The sequence below is a fragment of the Mustela lutreola genome, chromosome 4, assembly GCF_030435805.1.
Source record: "Mustela lutreola isolate mMusLut2 chromosome 4, mMusLut2.pri, whole genome shotgun sequence".
Taxonomy (NCBI): domain Eukaryota; kingdom Metazoa; phylum Chordata; class Mammalia; order Carnivora; family Mustelidae; genus Mustela; species Mustela lutreola.
This window is the reverse complement of record NC_081293.1, coordinates 172,783,614-172,798,102: the sequence shown is the minus strand read 5'-3', so window position 1 is coordinate 172,798,102 and position 14,489 is coordinate 172,783,614. Positions and strand designations below refer to the sequence as shown.

At 37.5% G+C, this 14,489-nt stretch overlaps 1 protein-coding gene across 1 annotated transcript in view; it reads right to left on the bottom strand.

The window, feature by feature from the left end:
• The window catches only part of KCND2 (potassium voltage-gated channel subfamily D member 2), a 489,118-nt gene that overhangs the window by 104,104 nt on the left and 370,525 nt on the right, over nt 1-14,489 (bottom strand). The window lies entirely within an intron of this gene.

Sequence of the window (14,489 nt, the reverse complement as noted above, 5' to 3'; positions counted from 1 at the left end):
CCAGAACAAAGCGGGCAAACTTTCCAGTTTTAGGAACGGAAGAGTTGGGTTGGATACATCCATAAACTTGTACCTGCTGCTTACACTTCCTGTGTTCTGAGTTTCTGCTGATTTAGTGTCTAATATCTCAGCATGATAGACAAGTGCTGACGTGAATCTATAAAACACCACTCTGCCCATGCTATGGTAGATGACCAACAGCAATGGGAAGAATGGGAGAAATAGGGTTTTTTTCCCCAGGGGTGGAGTCACATCACTTCCTGCTAGACCTGCGAGTATCCTACTTTAAAGGGAAGGGGCAGCGGCCCACGGTTGTATCCCTCACATCTTTTGGAAGGAATCATTTTACTCACTATGAAAAGACCAGCCTCACAGTTTCTTAAGTTTTGTTCCCCGGTGCTTAAAAATGTATCATATTGAAAAGAGAAGTTCCCCAAAATCCTGCAGTAAAAGAAGACCTCCTGATTCTGTTCTCTTCCAGAGTTACTCTTTTTCACTTGCATTTGCTCTGTGAATAGAGTCAGAAAAATTGATAGAATTTTCTGTCCTGCAATGCCAAGAACATCTCTTCCCCGTGATCTCTCCGACGCTATCAAAGTAGTTGTAGTAGCTCCTTCTCCAGGCTTTATTCAGTAACACCAAAGTGCGTGTGTCTGTTAGCATTTCAAGTTCTCTCGAGTATATTTATGAAGCATCAAAAGAAAACCATTCTAAAATTCATTATTGAAAAATGGGCTGAAAACCACCCTTAACAGAATATCACTGAAGAGGAACCTGGCAAAGTGACAATCTGTATATTTTTGTTTTTCACTTTCTTAAGCATCTCTCGGTCTCTCCCTCTCTCTCTCTACACACACACACACACACACACACACACACACACACACACACACCATAAGCCCTGTCTCCCAGTGATGCATATGATTTTAAATAATTGGCCCTATCTTTAACACTTTTGATGGTCTCTTTCATTTCTATACAAGCCCAGAGCATGTATGAAGCACCTGCTGGGTGCAAACACACTTTTGATTTCCAGAAAGAACTTTCCATTTTGAAGTAATGGGAAGTATGCAAGACTCCTCAGTATGAATGCACTATTTACAAATAGGATCTTTTATTCTCAAAATCTTAAAAAGAAAATCATCTGTCATCAAAGTGAGAACCGTACATATATCATCTCTACTTTTCTCCTTTGGAGTGATATCATATTCTATCCATGGGACACTTTTAGAATCTACATGAAATTTAACCCTCAAGAGAATAAACTTAAATATCTAGTTTTTAATTAGGGAGGGTATCAAAATCCCTCCCTGAATGTTACGGGAAATTATCCCTTTTGCAACTTAGTTTTCTGTGATATCTCTTTCAGTTCTGGCCATCCCTAGAGGTGAATTTACGTGTTCTCTTAAATTTATGATACTGAGGGCGCCTGGATGGTTCAGTGGGTTAAGCCTCTGCCTTTGGCTCAGGTCATGATCTCAGGGTCCTGGGATTGAGTCCCGTATTGGGCTCTCTGCTCAGCAGGGAGCCTGCTTCCTCCTCTCTCTCTCTGCCTGACTCTCTGCCTACTTGTGATCTCTCTTTGTCAAATAAAGAAACAAAATCTTTAAAAAAAAAAATTTCTGATACTGAGTAGATCTGTCCCTCAGTTTGTGGTTCAATGTGCCTTACAGATGTCAAATCTCTTGAAGAGTGCTAGTCATGGAATGTCTGCCCTGAAGATGTCTTACAACTCTCCATTACTTTGTATCGGGCTTAAACAATAAAATGGGAAAAAGGAGGACAACTCAGCATGCAGGAGAGAGCTTCTGTAGCAAAACACATCTAAGAAATTCCAAAGAAGGATCTTAATCCTAAATTTACCTGCCAAACTTTTTACTCTGACCTTGAACAATCAGTTGACTGCAGCCACTTTATTTCTCCTCTACTATGTAAGCCAGTATACTCTACCACCTCAATTTTAATGCCTTTTTGAGGTTTATCTTTACTGTTTTCCGTATCAGTTGTGCTTGCATTTTTAAAGAATGGATATCTTCGGGGTCTGCTTCTTTATACTTTATTTTTAGCTCTGAGGCAGACCTTCCACTGGGTCTTCATTTTCAAACTCTCAGCAAAAGCTACCCGGGAGCCAGTCTCTTCGAACTAGGTCCTAGAACTCGGTGATGCCTATCATGTTCTTCAGACTATTGATGGGGATAAAGACACTTCAAGCACTTCAATCATCTTAAGAAATTTGAAGAATATATTTTCCAACTCTGACTTGGTAAAAGTTCACCATAGGCGGGTTTCTTTTTCACCTAAACAGTGATTAAGTCAAGTTAAACTACTTGTCCTCGTACAAAATAAGCACTGGAATGGCATGAGCAATTGTGGCCTTAGGTTAATGCTTACATCGGGAGTGGATAGAATGGGATCTTTTCCAGGTTTGTATGGTGCTGTTGATACTCAATGAAAGTACTAGCCTACAGTTGCTTTTTATTCCTTAAGTGGACAATCGCCTTGTAATAGGCAAGAAACGCAAACATTTTAAAGAAAAAAAATAGAAAAAGAATAGTACTCTCCCAATCCATCACCTGTTTTGAGTCTGGTTATAATCCTATGCCTTGGCAGGACAGGTCTTATTATAATCCACATATTCTGGACTCAAAAAAGTTCTGGATTTTTCAGCAAATCAGAAACAGAGGATGAACCTGGTCTTCAGACTTAAAGCCTGCACTCTTTTTACTATGTTCCCCAATTTATTTAATTCAACTCTTCTTTAGAAATCTATTAAAAAAAAAAAAAAAAGCTAGATTCCAGGTTATAGAGACCCAAATCGAGAACTCCTAAGACTCAAAGTGTAGCAAACACTTACTGGCACCTACTACATGTTTGGAAATATGATGTAAGTATGAATCAGAGTTAGTTACTCACTTAGTCTAGACTGTACGTCCCTCAAGGGCAGACAGCACTTCTTACTCATCTTTGGCTCCGAGAGTGTAGTGCTGGCATGGAATGATACACAGTGATTGCCTGTTGAATGAATTACATAGTGGACCTTGAGTCTGGATGAATTATCTTCTCTTTCTGTTTCGTTTACATAATAGAGCCACAAAGGCGGAATTTATATGTACCAGGCTTCCTGCTTCGAGTTCTGCAAGTCCTTAACTGTGGGGTATCTCCTGGTTGATCTAGCAGAGGGTGTGTAGGCACAGAGCAGAAGATCCAAGCTGTGATGCACTCGGTGAGCTGTAGACGGAGAAGCTGCCAATTTAGGGATCGTGCAAAAAAGCTTCTGCCTCTACATGTTTTTTTTTTTTTTTTTTTTTAAACCTAAATGACATTCTTAATAGTTTACTTCACAGATCTTCACAGCCAGCTCCCCGGTGCATGCTTTCATGTCACCAAGACATTTTGTTAAGACTCATCTTGTTATATTATTATATGGGCAAAACTTAGATCTGAAGGGAACTCAATTTCTTCACAGTGGAAAAAAAAATACAGCTTCCCTGAGTAAGAAGGAGAATATGGGCAAACACAGAAAAAATCCTAATCACAAATTTTAACCACTATCTAGTTGACATGTGCCTGCTGTGCTAATTGCTTCATTACTTAATTATGCAAAAAATAATAACATCCACGGCAAACATAGTCCGTGAAGCATTATTAAAATACAAAGAAACATGCTCTAGACTCTTTAGTGCAAACACAAATATTTTATAATAAGGAAAAGTGCTTATTACATTACAGTAATAAGGAATTTGCAGCTCACTTAAGTTCTTCCTTTCAGTAAACCTGAAAAACGCTTATGCACATGACTTCTGCTGTCTGCAGTTGTAATTTTGCCTCTTGCTCTGACTCCAACCTCACAAAGTAAGATTTTTTTTAGACATTGTTATATATCTCCTCTCTAACACATAATTGCTGATTGCCATGTATTTGTTAAATAAATGAATAAAGAAGTGTATCAAGCAGGGAACAAATAAACTAATCCATCAAGAGACTAACTGAGGAATTAGAGATGAGGACCAGGAAGCCCATAGACACAAGACAGTAGCTTCTGGAACAGGAAGGCCACAGCCACAGCTGTGTTTTAGAATTTAGCAATAGTGTCCTTGGTCTTGGGATTGCTTAAAGAAAAAAAAAATACTTTTCCCTAAACAAGTAAATTAATATCGTCATTTCAAGTCTTTCTATTCCATTGTTTTAAATGTTTTTGAAATTCTTTAAGAATTTTTTTCTAGAGCGTTTAAAACTCATCCAAGAAATTTGGTTTCATTGTTTTTCTACTTTTTCCCCTCAAAAACATTATTTTGTCTCTGTAATTATTCTTACTGTATATAGCTCCTAAATTTGGATGGCTTAAAAATTCAAAGGTACACCTGAAAGTCAAATATTTGCAATTGGTGAGGTCATTCCAAAGAAAGGTTTTTTGACTCTGAATATATCATGAAAGATGGAGGAATCCCCGGAATAAGTATATGTGCTCCAGAGAGTCTGTTGTGAAGGAGCTAACAAACATTCATCTGATGATCTCTGTTGTATTTTCAACCTTTTGCATTTTAGCAAACAAATCTCAGTCCTTCCCTTAAAACTACTCCTGTTTGTGTGGTTCTTACAATGCTCTCATGATTTCAGGGAGTCTCCAAGTAGAGAAAAGGAAGTCAGGTATTATCCCTGTTCTCGAACTTTGTATGAAATACTAATGCACTTAACAAATTGCAATAGAAACCACAGTGCTTGGTCCTGCCAAGAGGTCTTAAGACGAAATAGACAGATTCCTATCCCAGTCAACTGAATGGTCAGAACTGTCATTTTATGTATTCATTAACCTGTTACATCCAACAGTTGCTGAACATCTCTATATGTACTATGACCTGTTCTCGACTGTAGGGTTATAGCTGTGAATAAACCAGACAAGCTGGTAAAATAAGAAACTGAAGTGTCAAGACTGTTTTCAGAAGGAAAGTGGAAGGTATGAGATTCTATGAGATTCTCACTAATGGGGGTGGGGCTCTAACTTGATGAGAGGAATTGGGAAAAGCCTTGCTATGGATATGGTGTCAACAAGTAGATTTTGAGGATTAGTAGGAATCATCCAAGTGAAGAAGGGGTAAAATATTCCACAAAACGGGAGCAGCCTAAAGTGGCTTGGGTATGAGGAAGAGGTGGTATGAGATAGTTCTGCAGCAATTCCAAAATTGTTGATGTCTAGTTCCAGAAAGTCAGACAGTAACCTGACGTGAGGATGGAGTGGGGGGGCAGGCAGAGTCAGGGGGGTCTCATCATGACTTTGGACATTACCTTAAGGCTAGTGAGAAGCGATTATAGGGTTGTAGACTGGGAGGTAACACGGTCACTTTTGCACTTTAAGATTTTTATTTTGGCTGCAGAGTGAAGAATAGAAAGGTGGTACGCAAGAGAAAATGTGAGGGGTCTCTTAGAAGTTACTGCAAGTGCTGGGGGTGGTGGGAGGGGGAGATCTGACAGTGGCAGTGGGGGGAGTGGGGGGCTTTGCAAGCTGTCTGGGGTACAATCAACAGACTTGTTCATGGACAGGATGTGGCAGGTGAGTTGAGGGAGGTCACAAGTATAACACTGAGGTTTCTGCCCTGAATATTGAGCATATGGTAGTACCAATTCCTGTGCTAGGGAGCATGGTGAATGGAGGAGCCAGTGTTGGTTTTATCCAATATGATATGTGTTTGAAACATAGTCATAGAGATAAAAGGAAGCAGACTTTCAAGTAGTCACATAAAACCATCCATCCTTGGATCAAATTTTAGTGTGTTCACAGCATGTTTTCTCACTTAGAACTATAAACAAAATGTTAATGTAAGAAGCTATTATAGTATTATCCAGTTAATAATTTGTTGCTTGTTGAATAGCCCCATTTTATGAATAAAGCAAAGAGGTTCAGAGAATGGAAAAGCATTTTTTTTTTAAAGATTTTATTTATTTATTTGACAGAGAGAAATCACAAGTAGATGGAGAGGCAGGCAGAGAGAGAGAGGGAAGCAGGCTCCCTGCTGAGCAGAGAGCCCGATGCGGGACTCAATCCCAGGACCCTGAGATCATGACCTGAGCCAAAGGCAGCGGCTTAACCCACTGAGCCACCCAGGCGCCCTGGAAAAGCATTTTTTGTTCAGGGTTGGAATACAAGCCTAGACTCTGTAGCTTCAAATTTTATAGACTGTGCGTTAGATCAATATTACACTGTCTAAAATGAAAAGATTTTACAAATGTCACGGATCATGGTGATATTAGATAGAACTTAGAAAGATGACTTTATCTTTATGACCACATTTTTCATGTATGTAACAAAATTTGTTTTCCTTACACTCAAATAGATTCAAAATACTTGCAAGACGCTCAGATTTGAAATCCTTGCTATTTTATCCAATTTAAAATGGATATGGATTATCTAAGTGACATCAGATCAGGCTTATATGTTTACTTAACTGTAATGCAAATGCTGCCATTTTGTAAGAAACCACAAAATCTTTCTCGTTTTATACCACGTGATGAATTCAGAGAAGCAAAATGGTTTGAGAACATGGGCTATGAAAATGAATTCTGTGAGTTCTAATGTTGGGGCCACGGTTCACATATAATTTTGACAGAGCACCTAAAGTTTTTTTTTTTTTTAAATTTTATTTATTTATTTGACAGACAGAGATCACAAATAATCTGAGAGGCAGGCAGAGAGAGAGGAGGGGAAGTGGGCCCCCTGCTGAGCAGAGAGCCCAATGTGGGGCTTGATCTCAGGACCCTGAGACCATGACCTGAGCTGAAAGCAAGAGGCTTTAACCCACTGAGCCACCCAGGCGCCCCAAAGGCATCTAAAGTTTTTAAACTCTATTTTCCTTATCTATAAAATGGGAAATAGTAACCCTCATTAATTTTTTTTTTTTTTTTTTTTTTTTAGGGAAAGTTAAATGAAATAAACATGTGCTTATGTTTGATAAACATGTGCTTATGTTTGGTTCTCATTCCAGTCTGGATGGGTCAGTATTGCCATAGGAAATAGTATCTTTTTCTCCCAAATTGCTCTTTCTTGACCATCAACTGCTAGCATTAGGCTTGGTTTCTCTCTAATTCCATTGTAGATTCAGGTCATGCCTTCATATTGTAGTCTGCATTTGAAAAGTGATTTTCTCTGTGTTGATAAATAGCTACTCCAAATGCACTAATCTCTTTGGACCAACCTGCCAAGTTTGCCCTAATGAAACTTTATAAGCAGTAGCATTGTTCTTCTTTAAATAGTTCCAGTGAATCCACAACCAGTTATAAGAGCAACAGTGAACAAACAGGCAATTGATTTAAAATGAAAGACAGACATCCCTAACCCTACTTCCTCTCAATTCCTCTTTCCTCTGAGAAGGAAAAGAGATTTTTTTCTCAATATATGAAATGACAATAAATCAAGGTTTTATTTGTGTGATTTACAATGAATAATACAGCCTACACAGTGCTGTTACCAGTAGCATTAGTTTTCTAGCAATGTGGCTGACAGGGTAAGAACTGTTGCAGGTTTTCAGGTCTCTCCTTAGGCCAAGATTGGAGATTCCACCCTAATCCATTCTTGGTGTGTCTTTGCAAATTGGCTATAGACAGCCAGGTAGATGTCAGCGGTGTGACACATATTAGTTCCAAGTTCAAAGGTCACTTCTAAAGGTAGCAGAGCAGGGTATCCGACCTAGCTCTTCCCCATGCGTCCTGGGGACAGGCTGTCTCACCTCCTCACAGCCATTTCCTTGTCTGTGAAAAGGCAAACACTTTGTGATGTTTTAAGGACGGACCTCTGTATGTCAGTAGTAAAAGCCGTATCCTGAATGTTCTCATGAGTCAAATAACTCCAGGGAGAGCCCTTCTCTTGGTCTGGACGTTCTCTACTACACTTCTCCAGAGAAACTAGTAACTGTCATTTACAGGTGGTTGTCTCTGGCTTTAAAAATTCTTTTCTTTTAACTACTTTCAATTTCTGGGATGCAAGGTGTATACAAATACAAGACAGAATTATTTATTTTCTGGAAGTAGGCCGTTGTTTTCCCACTGTTCAGGATGTGTGCATATTTACTGCTGAAATTGCATCCTAATGATAGCAAATTGCAGAATTATGAGATATTCTGTACCATCTTTTTTTTTTTTAGAAATAGAAAATTGAGAGAGTTTAATAGCAGATGCTGTATTATGAATATATTGACTGGAATTTCTCTTCTCTAATCATATTGAAACTATGTTATGTCCCAGAGAGGTTATAAAAATATATAGAAATCCATTTATTCCCCAAGAAAATTGGGGTCTTAGAGTAATGACAAGAACCTGAAATCAAGTTGGGAGCCCTGACACTATGAACTGAGACAGTTGTCCTAAATGATTTTGTTTTGTGAAGCCACAACATACTGAGTACATGAATAAAATGAGGACAGTGCTTACCACATAGGATACTGATCGTTCTAATCTTTCTCTGTTGTTCCTTAGTAAGACTCTCTCAAGCTAGAGTTTGTACATTTGTATAATGAAGAGTTTAACATCCCCATTTCTAGGCTAAATTGAGAATAATGAACTACTTGTATTTGACGCTCTTATTATGAGCTGATTAAGTAAATTATGCATATATAAAATCACTTTTCCCTATTTTCTACTTAGAGAAATAAAAGCTAATCTAGGCAGTATAGTCCAAAAACAGTCATTCCTTTCCTACACTGTATAGCACTCTAACTCCATATAGTTAAGTATGCTGTTTAGAAGGCCCTGCATTAAGTAAAATATGCAATTTTATTTCCTGCCAGAGGAAAACTCTAATGTTGATGTCTCTCTTTATCCTCCCACATATAAAAGCTTGCATTTTTAATGTTATTTCTTATATTATTTTAAGACTTTAAATTATTTACACCTTTAACATTATTTTAAGGAAAGTAATAAGTTTTAATAACTTTAGACACTAGTTTTGATCTTAAAAATCACTGGGCCTCAAATGGAAATGCTGTGACTATCTGAATTCTGGGCTATGTAATATGATTATATATATCATATATATAGCATATACAGCATCTATCTATCTATCTATATACACACAAAAATACAGCAGCATCTCAGAATAAAAGGTCAGATAGATAAGGACTCAGTAGATAAAGATTGTAAGCCTATCATTTAAACTTGAAAAAGCAGTATTTTATGAAACCCTGTGTTTCATTTAATGCCATCTGAATTAAAAAAAGGATCAAAATATTACCTTGCTAAAATTTTCAGACATTTCCCAAGATAATAGGTACTCATTTCCTTTTCTATCAACAGCTTGGGAAGCATTTGTTAGAAATACATCTAATCTCTTAAACTGCAGTTCCTTAAGGCTGATGTGATCACTAAACCAAAGATTTTCTAATTTACAGATTTACTTAGCAGATGTAGTTAGTACTATTCTCATAACATTAGCAGGCATATCTGCCTAATTTCAATTTCTTCCTTAAAATATTGTTGTAGTCTGCTTCTGGCAAGGATAATTTTCATATTAGTGCAACAACAAAGGAAAATGGAAAACTTTAACTTAGATGTTTTAAAACTCAGAAAACCATACTGTGCAAAATATGTATAACTCAATAGCCTTTAAGTGAGATACCATAGTTATTCTTCTAGTAGCTTGGGAATTCCCCAAATGATATAAACAATGAGCAGAAATTTTATCAGTACTACATGGGTATTTTTATTGAAATGTTTTATGAATAGTTCTTTCATAAAATATTTGTAATAAAGACTGTAGTCAGAAATATAAAAGGACACTACATCATTCTTAAAGGGACTATCCACCAAGATGATCTAACAATTGTAAATATCTATGCCCCCAATATGCGAGCAGCCAACTACATAAGAAAATTGTTAATCAAGATAAAGAATCATATTGATATGAATACATTAATAATAGGATATCTTAACACACCTCTCTCAGAAATAGATCATCGAAGCAGAAAATCAATAAAGAAACAAGAGCATTGAATGACACACTGGACCAGATGGACCTCATAGATATATACAGAACATTCCACCTTAAAACAACAGAATACTCATTCTTCTCAAGTACACATGGAACCTTCTCAAGAATAGACCACATACTGGGTCACAAATCAGGACTCAACCTATATCAAAGACTGAGATTATTCCCTGCATATTCTCAGATCACAATGCTTTGAAACTGGAGCTCAATCACAAGGAAAGTTCCGAAGGAGCTCAAACACCTAGAAGCTAAAGACCACCTTGCTTAAGAATGCTTGGATCAACCAGGAGATCAAAGAAGAACTGAAACAATTCATGGAAACCAATGAGAATGAAGACACTTCAGTCCAAAACCTATGGGGTACAGCAAAGGAGGTCCTAAGGGGGAAATACATAGCCATCCAAGCCTCCCTCAAAAAAATTGAAAAATCCAGAACACAGCAGCTGTGTCTATACCTTAAAGAACTGGAGAATCAACAACAAATAAATCACCTCCACACATAAGAAGGGAAATAATCAAGGTTAGAGCTGAGATCAATGAGGTAGATACCAGAGATACAGTAGAACGTATCAATGAAACTAGAAGCTGATTTTTTGAAAGAATCAATAAGATCGATAAACCACTGGCCACACTAATCCAAAAGAAAAGAGAGAAAGCCCAAATTCATAAAATTATGAATGAAAAGGGAGAGATCACAACTAACACCAAGGAAGTAGAAACAATCATCAGAAGTTATTATCAACAGTTATATGCCAATAAGCTAAGCAACCTAGATGAAATGGATGCGCTCCTGGAAAACTATAAACTCCCAAAATTGAACTGGGAAGAAATTGACAACGTGAATAGACCGATATCTAGTAACGAGATTGAAGTGGTGATCAAAAACCTCCCCCAAAACAAGAGCCCAGGACCTGACGGATTCCCTGGGGAATTCTACCAAAATTTCAAAGAAGAAATAACACCTATTCTCCTGAAGCTGTTTCAAAAAATTGAAGCAAAAGGAAAACTTACAGACTCTTTCTATGAAGCCAGCATTACCATGATCCTCAAACCAGGCAAAGACGTTACCAAAAAGGAGAATTTCAGACCAATATCACTGATGAATATGGATGCTAAGATTCTCAACAAGATCCTAGCAAACAGGATCCAACAGCACATTAACCGCACCATGACCAGGTGGGATTCATCCCTGGGCTCAAAGGATGGTTCAACATTTGCAAATCAATCAATGTGATAGAACAAATTAATATGAGAAGAGAGAAGAACTACATGGTCCTCTCAATCGATGCAGAAAAAACATTTGACAAAATCCAGCATCCGTTCCTGATTAAAATGCTTCAAAGTATAGGGATAGAGGGAACATTCCTGAACTTCATCAAATCGTTCTATGAAAGAACCATAGCAAATATCATCCTCAATGGGAAAGCTTGCAGTCGTCCTGTTGAGATCAGGAGCATGACAAGGATGCCCACTCTCACCACTCTTGTTCAACATAGTATTAGAAGTCCTAGCAACAGCAGTCAGACAACAAAGAGAAATAAAAGGTATCCAAACTGGTAATGAAGAAGTCAAACCCTCTCCCTTCGCAGATGACATGATTCTTTATATGGAAAACCCAAAAGACTCCACCCCCAAACTACTAGAACTCATACAGCAATTCAGCAATGTGGCAGGATATAAAGTCAATGTACAGAAATCAGTGGCTTTCTTAGTGTATAAGAAAGTGTATAGTGTATAGCCATCACAGACATCCAGAATCTTGTCTGGTCTAAACATGCCAACTGCCTTTCCAGTGTAAGCCAATATGGTTCTCACCTCTACTACCTCAAAAGCCTTCTGACTTACAGGCTTCCACCTTGACCCCTTACTTACTCCATTCATCATTCAGCAGGGAGAGCAATACATCTAAAATGTAAGTGTGCTTAGTTCATTTCCACCTCACTAAACACAAAATCAGAAGTTTTTTGCATGGCTTCCTAGGTCTACCTCATTGCTTTATGTCTTCTCCTTCAACCGAGTTCATCCTGTTTTCCTTGTTTACACTAGACCAGCCAACTGAAACTTCTTTCTGATACTCATACAGATTGAGTAGTTTCTTGCCTCATGGACCCTTAAACTTATTTCTTCTGCTTTGAAAATTCTTTTCACAAGATATGCACATGGTTCTTTCTTTAGCTTATTTCAACCACTTCTGAAGGGACACCTTAGACAGCTCTCCCTTGAGCTCCTGTATATCTCACTTCCTCACCCTGCCCATTTTTCTTAATAGCTTCATCATATTATTCATTACATACTTGATGTCTCCATTCTCTGACTAGAACGTAAGCCCCTGAGTTGTGGAACTTTCTTTTTTTCATTGTGGTTTGCTTCACCAGCACATTATAACAGTGCCCAACACAAAGTAGGAACACAATAAAAATTTACTGAATTAATTCAGAAAAGCTGCATGAAGTGATGCTGTGGAGAATGTGGTAAATATGGATTTAATTACAGAAGTTTCCTGGAGTGCCATCCATTTATGTAGTGGCTGGAACTGGGCACTTGGGCTGAAAGAATATGCTTCTTTGAAAGACTCTAGAAATCCTAGGCATATAAGGGAAAGAATGTTTTCCCCCTAGAGGCATGGTTAGTTCTGATTTCATTAATGTATTTTTATTTGGGACAGATACTTGCCAAGGGAAATGACATTTAAGTCCCTTCAGTTACAGATCTGCAGGTGTACTTCGTCTCAAAATCTGACTTATTCACCTGATGAAACTATCATTAAAATTAAAATGACTTCAGAGGAGATTTCCTGTGAGGACAGTCACAGTTGGTTGGCAGCATCATAGCGAACATTGCCTCAGTGTCTGATAATGTACATATTCCTTTGATTTTTGGGACTGTGGAAAGTTTACAGTGCTTTGCTCACTCAGTGTCTGAGTACCTGGGCTCCACCTCTAAGGTGATCTAATCATTCAGAAAATAGCCTAGATTTTTGGTTTGCAGATTTGTTAGGTTTTAATACCTTTAGCTTCTTCATCCTTATTCTCAATTTATGAAAAGGAAATAATCCAAACACTTTTCTTAATTATTCAGGGTTTTTATTTACTTCTTTATAATGAATCAGTGTCTTACAGTTTGGTTTTTCTCCTTTCAATATCTTGGTGCATTTGCTGCCCTCAATACTTCTTAGATTAAAGAAAAGATATGCTGCTGTATTCCCTCAGTGCCAAAGATTCCTGGAACCAGTCTGTGCAATTTTTATGTCAAACATTCTGGGCTAATTTACCTTTTCCTTTAATTTCTCAAATTACTAATTATTATAGAATAATTGAAGTCTTAACTTCAGATTCTTTAAGGCCTCCCCAGCAAAGGCAATAAAAACAGCAATTATTCTGTCTTCAAATAATTAGATGCTTCCTCACTTATTTATAATAAATTAATTGCAGTTTTTAATATTGTAGTAATCTATTATAAATGCATCTGCACAATGCCTATATATAATTCTACAAGCATAAAAATCTTTGATTAAATTATATGGGTAATAAATGACAATCTTCCCACTTTAAATGGTGGAATAATCCAAAACATCACTTTAATTCAATAGAAGGGGTCAATTCACTAAGAAGATTATAAATTTGACTACTAGACAGACATTGACAAGTGAATCTAATCAAAGAACAGTTCTTTTAGAACTGAAATAAACTAGAATGGGTAACATTTAATAGGAACTTCACTTTTCAAAAGAGGCATTTATTTGAAAAGTTGACATAAATAATCATTATGAATTATATTGTAACGTTTTAAATCAAATATCTCTTTCTTAAAGTAAATAAAATATCTCATTTATCCGTTTTCATTTTTATTTTATTTAAGCGAGGGAGTTGGGGGGAGGGGCAGAGGGAGAGAGAGAGAGAGAAAGAGAATCTTAAGCAGGTTCCATGCCCAGTGTGGAGACCGATGTGGAGCTTGATCTCACAACACTGAGATCATGACCTGAGCTGAAATCAAGAGTTGGACACTTAACTGAGCCACCCAAGCATCACTTATTTATCCATTTTAAAACAATCCTACTGGAAGTAGGATGCTATTATGTGTCCATCTGCCTGTCTCTTCAGCTCGATGAAATTCCCTTTAAGGTTGGGAACCGTCTTCTCTGTGTTACCGTGATGAGCACAGTGCTGGACACACTGCAGATGCTTAATAAGGGTTTGTGGAAAAAGTGAATCAATTCCAGTTTCATCTAGGTTCCTGCTGTACTGAGTGCTTACTTGAAGCTATATTGGAATATAATAGTCTGTGGTATATGGTGAAAATTGTACTGTGCACAAATGGGAGTCAATGTTGACCAACTCTAGATAAAATATCACCCAAGCTCAATGAGACTGAAATCTCGTCTACTGCATATCACAGAGCTGGAAGAGAATACAGGGATCATGAGAAAACAAGCGTGATGTTTTCTTCAGGAGTTTCTTTGTAGTGATCTATTTCTTCAGTGCACTACACTTTTCAAAGCATATTTACTGTGAGTTTC